The 11,291-nt window shown below is 47.1% G+C and overlaps 1 non-coding gene across 1 annotated transcript; it reads left to right on the forward strand.

Annotated features, from left to right (window-relative positions):
- The first annotated feature begins 5,388 nt into the window (after positions 1-5,388).
- TRNAP-GGG lies at positions 5,389-5,460 on the forward strand. The gene has a single exon. It is a non-coding gene; the product is annotated as a tRNA-Pro (tRNA).
- The last annotated feature ends 5,831 nt before the right edge of the window (positions 5,461-11,291 follow it).

The following is an 11,291-nucleotide window of genomic DNA, read 5'->3' on the forward strand; positions in this document are numbered from 1 at the left end:
CCCTGTTCCACCCTGCCCTGCAAGGCTTTCCCAACACCTGGTGGAGAGGCTTTTCTCTCTCTCTGGTAATGTGCCACCACCACCTGACCTTGGTAGGAATTGCCCGCTGGGAGGGTCAGGACTCCCAGCTTCCTTTCCAAGATCTGAGGCCTTGCCTCTGTGTCGCCCACTGCCCAGCGCCTGGTCCCCATGGGGGCCGTTTCCTGCCTTGTGTACCCCTGGGTGAATAGTCACTTGCCAACTGACTGCCTTCCCCCTGGCACTCCTTCTAAAATAGCGTGTCCAAGACAGTGGAGGTCTATGTGGTACAGAGAACCACTACCAGCATCAAAAGTTATAAGGTATTTATTAAAAACTAAAATGTTCACAAGCATTCTTTTAGCACAGCACCAGACTGAGCAAGGGACTCAAAAGAAATGGATAAAATGCAATTCTCTTTCCCTCTCTCTATACATGCCCTATCAGATGTCCTTAGTTTAGGGAGTTACAGATCTCTACAAAGTTACCATTACCTTGAAGCTTTCTCCAGGCCAATACATGGTTAATGGCTGCCACCAGACCTCAGTTAAGTTCTGTGTGCTTTGATGGACTCAGCACCCAAGAGAGCTTCCTCCCCTGAGTTTTATCATCTCTCTTTTCCCCACCCACTGACCCGGCCAGGCAAGAGAAGTTTTTTCAGGAAGTCTCCAGAATTTCCTTCCTGAAGTCTCTCTAGTATTTAACACCTCCAAATCTCTGTTCCCTGCTTGAAGGAGGGGGAAGCTTGACCGTCCCACTGGCTGATCAGGTGAGATCTGTTTTTCAGGTTCTGCCCTTTGTGCCTTCACTTGCTGAGCCAATGCAGTGCACATCAGAGACAGGGTCTTTTCAGCTGCATCACCTCCACTGTGGAATTCCATTCTGAGTGTGAGATTCTCATCTCCACTGCGGAATTCCTTTTGCAGTGTCAGATTCTCATAGCACCAAGATTGTTCACATGAAGCTCCCTTATACTGAATCAGACCGTTGGGGACTCTATCAAGTTCACCATTATCTACTCAGACTGACAGCAGCTCTCCGGGGTCTCAGGTGGAGTTCTTTCACATCACCTACTGCCTAGCTCTTTGAACTGGAGATGCTGGGGACTGAACCTGGGACCTTCTGAGCTGCTTAGATTCTCCTCAAGGCAGAGAAAAGCAGGGTATAAAAACCGACTCTTCCGCTGCTATTTTAAATAAATAAAATGATAAATTACCAATATTCCCATTTAATTTTCCCCTGTCCCCCAATAAGCTGCAATGCAACCCCAATGTTTTCCAGACTATGGCATGAAAACCAGCAGCACAGAAGAACAAGAGAACAGGTCACACTTCAGTACACTTCCACCTTCTTCTTTATCATGTTTTCAATTTTTATCAAAGTCAAGCTACCTTAGAATACTATCTCAAGGGGGGATTCTATAATTAAATGCATGCTACCTCTTTTCTAGGAGCTGCGGTGGCTCAAGGGGTTAAGACGCTGAACTGCAGGCTGTGGAAGGTCGGTAGTTCAGCAGTTCGAGACCCGGGTGCAGCATGATGGAGTGAGCTCCCATCTCCAGTTCCAGCTCCTGCCAACCTAGCAGTTCGAAAGCAAGAAATTGCAAGTAGATCAATAGGTACCACTTCGGTGGGAAGGTAACAGCGTTCCGTGCACCTTGGTGTTTAGTCATGCCAGCCACATGACCACGGAAACGTCTTCGGACAGCGCTGGCTCTTCGGCTCGGAAACGGAGATGAGCACCGCAACCCTAGAGTCGGACTCGACTGGCTTTCGAGCAAGGGAACCTTTACCTTTACCTTACCTCTTTTCTAGTCCTGACCTGGATAGCCCCGGCTAGCCCAATCTCATCAGATCTCAGAAGTTAAGCAGTGTCAGCCCTGGTTAGCATTTGGATGGGAGACCACCAAGGAAGTCCAGAGTTACAATTTAGAGGCAGGCAACGCCAAGCCACCTCTGGACATTTCTTGTCTTGAAAACCCTATCAGATCGCCATGATCCGCTGCAACGTGACATCAAAAAAGGAAACACCTCTTCCCCGCGGATCCAGTATACGATGGGAGACAGAGTTGGAACTCTGAACAAAAGGCAAAATAGCAGCAAAGACCCTTTGCTCGAGACACTGCTATCAAAGACCGGTCTCTTGACATAACCGACTCAGGCAGTCTTGCAATAGATTTATCATTTTTCACTCCCTGGCTCGGTTCGGCTTTCCCTTCTCAGCCGCGAGGGCGGTTCGATCTGATGTTTAAAGAGCTCTTGAGGGCTGGAAATGAAAGATACCTCAGAAGTGAATGTTCACTTCCTTCCAGCTGCTGGGAACTTTCCAAATATGAAAAGCCAACACACTTACATACACACTCGGCTAGAACAGCAGGGAGGTAGTTGATCAGAAAAGGCGATTTGGTTCAAGGCTTTTAAAGACGTCTTCACCCTCCGAGTCGGTTTTGCCAACTGTTACCAGAAAGCCCATATAATACAAAACCACAGAATCATAGAACCACAGAGTTGGAAGGGGCCATACAGGCCATCTAGTCCAACCCCCTGCTCAATGCAGGATCAGCCTAGATCGGGGTGGCCAAACTGTGGCTTGGGAGCCGCGTGTGGCCCTTTCACACATATTGTGCGGCTCCCGGCAAGCTCCCCATCTATTTGCTTTCTTTGTTTCTCTCTCTCTCCCCCCCTTCCTTCCTCCCTCCCCCATCTATATGCTTTCTTTCCACCTTTCTCTTTTTCTCTCTTCCTTCCTTCTTTCCCCCTCCTTCCCCATCTATTTGCTTTCTTTGTTTCTCTCTCTCCCCCCCCTTCCTTCCTCCCTCCCTCCCCCATCTATTCGCTTTCTTTCCGCCTTTCTCTCTTTCTCTCTTCCTTCCTTCTTTCCCCCTCCTTTGCCATCTATTTGCTTTCTTCGTCTCTCTCTCTCTCCACCTCTTTCATTCTTTCTTTCCACCTCGCTCTCTCTTTCTCTCTCTTAGACAAATAAATATCATTAGTAAACAAATAAATATCATTGGACAAATAAATATCATTACCAATATCCGTTTTTACCCCTTTTGTTTTTATTTTTGGCCGTCTCATTTAATGTTAATGAAAAGCTAATCTGCATATTTTTCAGTAAAAACATGTGTGTAATCTTTGTTCACCTCTTGCGGCTCTCAAACATCTGACATTTATTCTACGTGGGTCTTACGTTAAGCAAGTTTGGCCAGCCCTGGCCTAGAGCATCCTTGACAGGTGTTCGTCCAGCCGCTGCTTAAAGACTGCCAGCGAGGGGGCGCTCACCACCTCCCCAGGCAGCTGATTCCACTGTTGAATGTTATTAGCCTGCCTATATGGCTCACGGGTAGTCTAAAAAGGGTGAAGGGAGACCACATTTGGTCCAGCCCCCCCTCCTAGAATCCGGACCGGATTCCTACTCACCACGAACAGCCAGATGAAGAACGATCCGCAAGCAACCATTTCGTTACCTCCTGCTTTTCACTGTGACACAGTCTCACAAAGCAGTTTCCACGAAGGACAAAACACAATTCAATTTTTTAAACAGAATGAATAAATGTCAAGCAAAAAACCCCAACAAATCAATACACTGAAAATTCAGCCACCCGAGGAAATGAAAAAATGCACCTCGAATCAATCAAAATCAGCGGTACCCTCCAGGAAGCAGCGTCTTTCCGCACAACAAAATCCAAAACACCCCCAATCGACAAAAACCTAGGATCAAACAAGCCACCCCAGAGTTAACAAGCCAATGGAATAGTTTTTTTTTTTTAATGTCCTAAAAGAAAGGAGGTTTTTACAGGACTGTCCTAGGCAAAGTATTTATACCTTATTACTCAAATACAACTTGAGACATTCATTCCTGTCCTAGAGAACATAACATAAGAGAAGAGAAGCCAATGTTGGATCAGGCCAATGGCCCATCCAGTCCACACTCTGTCACCCAGTGGCCAAAAATACCAGGTGCCACCAGGAGGTCCAGCAGTGGGGCCAGGACACCAGAAGTCCTCCCACTGTTGCCCCCCCCCAAGCACCAAGAATACAGAGCATCCCTTGCCCCAGATCGAGAGTTCCTATCTATACCTTGTGGCTAATAGCCACTGATGGACTTCCACTCCATATGTTGATCCAATTCCCTCTTGAAGCAGTCCATGCTTGTAGCTGCCACCACCTCCTGTGGCACCTCCTGTGGCAGATTTCAATGGAGAGGGCATTTTTATTGCACCCTTCCTCTAAGGAAGTCAGGACAGCTTACATGAGTCTCCTTTAGGGTTGTCAAGTCTTGGTTGGGAACTTCCTGGAGATTTGGGGTATGTCACCCAGAGAGAGCAGGGTATGGAGAGGGGAGGCAGCTTAGTGGGTTACAATGCGACAGAGTCCTCCCACCAAAGCAGCCATTTTCTCCAGGGGAACTGACCTCTGCTATCTGGGGATCAGCTGTGGTTCCCAGAGATTTCTAGGCCTCATCTGGAGGTTGGCAACCGCCATCTCCTTGAGTCCATTTTATATTCGCCACAATTCCTGTGAGGTACCTTGGCCTAGTCGCGCTCTCTCAGCCTAACGCTAAATCCTCATTTTAATCGACTCCCCATCGATGCTCCCTCTAAGCCGCGGAGTCTTGTGAGCAAAAACTTTACTTTGGGAGCTACTGACAAGTTGTGAGCGAGCGATCTGGCTACTTGGCATAAATTAGCTTGCTCTGGAGCCCTCCTTCCTGAGCGAAGGCAAAAATGTGTGTGCCGGAGGCTAAAAAACGGTGAGCTAGCTCGCACTGACTCAGCTCAGAGGGAACACTGCTCCCCCACCCTCATCCAAGTCCGACATTCTAAATTCGTTTAATAGCCACTTCTCTTTTTTCCCAGGGAACCACCACTTTGCTGAGGGCAGAACTGGAGTATCATTAACAGAAAACTCTCAACGCCTTCAGCAAATGACAATTCCCAGGATTCTCTGGGAGGAAGAATCAGGAAAATAAACTTTGATTTGGTTAGCCATTCACTTGACATTAGCCTCTAGACCTTGGTACCTCTGTCATATTGGTTTCTTTAAAATAAGGGAAACAGCTGGTATCCAGGGCTGCCAACCTCCAGGTGGGGCCTGGGGATCCCTTGGAATTACGTTTTATCTCCAGGCTACAGAGATCAGTTCCCCTGGAGAAAATGGCTGCTCTGGGGGGTGGGCTCTGTGGCATTATATCCTGGTGAGGTCCCTCCCCTCCCCTCCCCAACCCCTCCTCTCATCCAGGCTCCACCCCCTAAAATATCCAGGTACTTCCCACCCAGAGCTGGCAACCCTATCAGTATCAGAGGAAAACAACATGATAGGGGTATGCTTCAAAGAGGTGTTTGGGATAGATCACCAGGACACGTGGGGAAGGGCTGTAGCTCAGTGGTAGAGCATCTGCTTGGGATGCAGACGGTCCCAGGTTCAATCCCCGGCATCTCCAGTTTACAAACAAAAAGATCAGGTAGGAGGCAATGCTCCCTCTAAGCTTGTGAGCAAACATTCTACTTTGTGAGCTCCTGGCATTAAAGTTCTGAGCGAGCGATTTGTCTGCTGCATAAATTAGTTGGCTCTGGAGCCCTCCCTTCCTGAGCTAAGGCAAAAATCTGTGAGCTGGAGGCTAAAAAAACTGCGAGCTAGCTCACACTGACTCATCTTAGAGGGAACACTGGTAGGAGGTGATGTGAAAGACCTCTGCCTGAGACCCTGGAGAGCCGCTGCCGGTCTGAGTAGACAACACTCAGACATATCCAACAGACATTATCAATCACGCCACTAGAAAAAAATGTTTTAAGTACACAAAGCCTGAAGAACGATTTGTTTACATTCCATATCTTGCATGCAAAAAAAAAAAATCCTTTCCCCTCCACAGTAAACATATTAACAAAAAAACCATGACCGCGCATACAGAAACAGGCAAGAGAGACCAAACATCTGGACTATATTTTCTTGCAGTAATTAGAAGGCTGACAACAGGTCAGGGCCCTGCCAAACAAGTTACAGTTCATCCCATTCACAGGACGAGTCATTGGCCCAACCGTTTTAATTTTTAAAACCAATTTGTGCACTCAGATAAGTGTGCTGTCTTCACCGCGAGAAGGTGGGAAACACAAGCCAGATGACAACCGAGTCGAGTTTCCTTGATTCGACACTCTGGGATTAAAACAAAATTTTAGCCATCGCTTCAGTGGTTGATTGCATAAGACACGGTAGCACTTTTCCAGAGACACGGCCCGTGGCAATCCATCTTATTCAGTCTCACAGGAACCGGATGAGGACAGACACTAGGACGACCAGAAAGCAAGAGACACACAGGGCAGCCACAGTGCTGGAGGAAAGAGAAAAGGTGAACCAGCCAAAATTCCTTCTTCTTCACAGTCACTCTTGACAAAAGCCCTCTTCTCTGCTGCCATGGGTAACCCTTTCAGACACTGTCATTCCATGTCCGTTAACAGCCACGAGTTTGGTAATTTGGACTGGCCATTAGAATAAACCATGGCTTGCAAACCCACAGTTTCCAATTCCAGTTTGCAGACTAATCACAAACTGCGGTTGGTCAATGTGGGTATTGTGCCTTACCAGGGTTAAGCTACACCAGGGGTCCCCAACATTTTTGAGCCTGTGGGCACCCTCTGGGATTCTGACACAGGCTGGTGGGTGCAACCACAAAATGGCAGTCACAAAATGGCTGCCTCATGCGGCAGTTTACCACAGCAACAGGCCCTTGTACTGTGATGGCAGCTGATGCAAAAGCCATGGCCTGGACAATCTGCACAGCCCATCCAATCTCTGGTGGCCAATCAGAACCCTTGCTGGCCCAACCTTTCCAAAAACATTTAGTGGCTGCCAGTAACAGGGATGGCAGGTGCCAATGCTCCCTCCAAGCTGTGGAGTCTTGTGAGCAAAGATTCTACTTTGTGAGCTACCGGCAGTAAAGTTGTGAGCGAGCGATTGGGCTGCTGCATAAATCAGTTGGCTCCGGAGCCATCCCTTCCTGAGCGAAGACAAAAGTGTGTGAGCCGGAGGCTAAGAAACTGTGAGCTAGCTCACCCTAACTCAGCTTAGAGGGAACACTGCTTGCCACCCATGGGCCCCATATAGGGGGCCCATGAGATAATTATTTACAATTTGTTCTTCTTTAAGACAGACTAACACAAGGGGTTAACTGGCCAGCTGTTCCACAACATTTAAGATGGAGTTCGGGGGAGAAAAATTGTGGAGGTGGGCATGGTCGTTTCACATTCTTTAGGTGTTCACCCAACACGGTGGCAGTGTTTTCCAAAATGGCAGCCCGGTGCTTAAATATTTGCTGAGGAGCGCGAGGTATTATTCCGGGACTCTATGACATCGTGCCACCTGCGATGTTGAGCAGCGCAACAAGCGTGAGAAAGACATTTCAGACGTGCCAATTCCTTCAGAAGGTGCAAAGCTGAGTGGGTGAGCAGTTGGCATGGACTGTGCCATCTGCGGCTAAGATTAGGGCTTACCAGGCTGCAGGGCCCCATAACGTCTTCAGCAGCCTATATAGTTCAGAACATCTTCAGCCCAAACATGCTATTAATTAACTGGGGAGGAATATATATATCAACACACACAGATGGTTTCCCTCCGCTACCTACATAAGATGCGGCCGCACGGCTAAATCTGTATTCTCCATCCTCCAGCAGTGACAGCTCAGAATCCCAAAATTCTTACCGGCACGGGCAAATATAACCCCCCATTTTTAAAACACGGTATCTGCTTTTTAAAAAAATTAAATTCGAGTCAAGGGCCGCTCCCAAATTCAGCTACCCCTTCGCCATACCACATGCAGGTCCAATGTGATAATGTATACTGCGAGAGCCCAGCCAGATCAGCTCCTGGGTCCATCTAAGACCAGCATCCTGATTCCAACACTGTCGAAGAGGAGGAGGAGGAGGAGGAGGAGATTGGATTTATACCCTGCCCTTCACTGCCCAAAGAAGTCTCAGAGCGGCTTACAAACTCCTTTCCCTTCCCCTCCCCACAACAGACACCCTGTGAGGTAGGTTCAGAGCGGCTTACAAACTCCTCTCCTCCACGGATCCGTCTTGTTCTCTTCTACAGCGATCACTACATTTTGTGGCATTTAAGAATGATGAGTGGACTGGATTTACTGCCCATCAGCTTCAGTGGATTCTAGAATTATGTGAGAAAGAGAAAACTAAATCTCTGTTTTCTCCACACGCTGCCCCATTACATAAAGCTCTATTATCCCCCCCTCACCTCCATCATCTTCCCAGGCAACTTATTCTTAAGCTAAAAATCCCCCAACACTTTAATCGTTGCTTGCAAGGAAGGTGCTCCAAGCCTTTCAGCCCTCTGTGGATATGTTTTTGCAAGCTGGGAGACAACCTTAAGAGCACAAGGCCCCTGCCTGGTATGAACCTCCACCCACCTTCTCCCATACGAACACTCCAAGAGGACCTGGCTCAACATCTTCCCTCATGCGAAGTGGGGTCGATAGCTTTAGCAAAGCAGGGCCTTTTGGGTGGTGCCCCCGCCGCCACTGTCAAAGAGCACTGGGACAACTGATATTCTGGTTTAGTCCTGGTAATCATGTGGTGTCACAGTTTCTGCTGTGGCCTGAAGATTTTATTTATTTAATTAATTAATTAAACGTAATCTGGCTTTATGTCACTGGGAGCCTCTAAATATGGCCTATGCTTTTTTGAGACTGCGAGCACCTTGGGAATTATTGATAGGGGGCTGCCACAGCTGTTAGAGCAGTGGGAAACTCTTCCATTTAAATGAAGGCAGCCAATACAATGGGCCCACCCACTTACAATGGCTCTGCCCACTTTCTGAAAAGCTTAGTGGGTGTCAGGGGAAGTAGGGGCAGGTGCCACAACACCCAGAGGCGCCACCTTGGGGAACCCTGGTCCAGAGTCTCCTATAATCTTTATTTCTTCTTCACCTATCTTTGATTGCACATCTTCCTCTAAAGTTAGTTACTTTAAATGTACCATGTACCAACTTTACTTTAAATGTACTATGTACCAACTATAGGCAATACCACCTTTAATAGCAGCCTGATATTCCCCCTGCAGACTATGGAGACCGTCCTGTTCTTATTGAGCACTTTATTCCTTGTTGATTTAAATGGTTTTACTGTTTTATTCTGTTTTCTTGTGTTTTTATGTGTGAGCACTGGTGCTGCCTTGGAAGCCGCCCTGAGCCCGCTTGCGGGGAGGGCGGGGTATAAATATAACAAATAAATAAATAAATACATTTATACCCGATTAAGCCCCTTTGTTGATCCATGTGAAAGGAAAAGCAAGATCCCCTATCTGTTGGCAGATACTAATCCTGAAATCCAGTAGTCATGTATGGCTGCGAGAGTTGGATCATAAGGAAGGCCGAGCGCCGAAGAATAGATGCTTTCGGATTATGGTGCTGGAGAAGACTCTTGAGAGTCCCTTGGACTGCAAGGAGATCAAATCAGTCAATCCTAAAAGAAAGCAACCCTGACTGTTCCCTGGAAGGCCAGATAATGAAACCGAAGCTCAAATACTTTGGCCACCCAATGAGAAGGGAGCACTCACTGGAGAAGACCCTGATGCTGGGAAAGATTGAAGGTCAAAGAAGACGGGGATGGCAAAGGATGAGATGGTTAGACAGTGTCATCGATGCAACGAACATGAAATTGAGCAAACTTCAAAGGACGGCGGAAGACCGGAAGGCCTGGCGTGATCTGGTCCATGGGGTCGCGAAGAGTCGGACTCGACTGTGCGACTGAACAACAACAACAAATCCTGAAACCACTTATTCTGTTACTAAATTTTTAATGATAGTTTTATCTGTAAAGGGAAAAAAATCTGGCTTGACCCAACTGTAACAGAATTTGGTATACCCCCCCAGTTATTATGATTTAAATGAATATTTAAATGAATTATAGTTTTATTAAGGACTTCTGTTTTAACATTTTAGATCTTTTAGATTTGATTACTTCGACTGTAAACTTTCATTGTAAAGTTCGTATAATGAGGCTAATGTTGTCTATTCATCTTTTATAATTGAGCTTAAGGCCTTTGGTCATATAAGCTAATAAACATAAGTAAGGAAAAGCAAGACATAAACACTTAAAGTAAATGCACAACTGGACGAACAGAATGAAAGCACTCCCCCTCTGTAAAAGGACTTGCAAAGACGCTGGTTTCAAATACTTCTCAAGAGGGGTATCGTGGTTGGTGTTGACCATAGGTGTAACTGGAGCTACGCCAACGTGATTAAGGGGGTGAAATATACTGGGTTCGACACGCGTTAGTCATCAGCTCATGCTTTATTGTGGTAACAGCTCAACTAAAGACAAACTAGCAGGCCTGGAGCCCTGCTTAAATTCGTACCCAACACCACACCCCACACACACCCACTACCCGTGATAGGTTATTTACAGAGGTACTCCTGGGCGATAGGTTCGTCCCAGGATCCTAGCAGTCTATTGTTCTGTGACCCCAAGCTGGGTCTGTCGGGGTTAGGCTCAGTACACAACAGTGGGGGATTTGTGTTGGAGGAGGGATGAAAAGGGGGGGTGCGGTTCCCCTGGGCCAGCTCTCCAACTGCAAGCTGCGGTTTGCCATGTCAGCGTTGCAACCAAACGGGATCCTTGCAACGGAAAACAAGCCTTCCGCTTTATTGATGCTATTTGCAAACTCTCCGAAAAATTTAATGAGGGGAGTATATTATGAAAAAAGGCAAGGTACAGTCATAAAAGTCTCAACAGGACATGCATTATTAATAATACAGAATTGGACCAGAATATCAACGACTCTTTTAATTAAGGACTTCTCTTATGCCATAAAACATTTGGAGAAAAGGAACAGGGGAAAAAATAAAAAGGGGGAAACGAAATGAGTTGCAGAACTGGAGTATAAAAGGAAAGACTCTCAAGTGCTGTGTGAGGTTCTTTCATTAGATTTTTTTGAACCTTGCCTTTCAATTATTCATTTTCTCCCTTCAGATTTATGCACAGAGCGCCGTCGCTGTGGACAGCTCCTTGCAGCGTAAGCACAAAACGGCAGGGCCCGGCTCCCAATCAAACATTTGACATTCAGCTGAAAAGAAAAGAGCACTCGACAGGAGTCGAAAGGACACGGAGTAGCAGGCCCGGCTCTGCTGACAAAGCAAAGAGGATAATGGCCTTTTGCCAGGCACTTTTACCAGGCCCGGCCAATCCAGAGGCTTCATACTGCCGGCCAACCAGAAGGGCTGACACTGGCCATTTTTAATTCCCTCCCAGGACTGAAAGCAAGTCTG

The sequence above is a fragment of the Gekko japonicus genome, unplaced genomic scaffold, assembly GCF_001447785.1.
Source record: "Gekko japonicus isolate JY-2015 unplaced genomic scaffold, Gekko_japonicus_V1.1 scaffold64, whole genome shotgun sequence".
NCBI lineage: Eukaryota > Metazoa > Chordata > Lepidosauria > Squamata > Gekkonidae > Gekko > Gekko japonicus.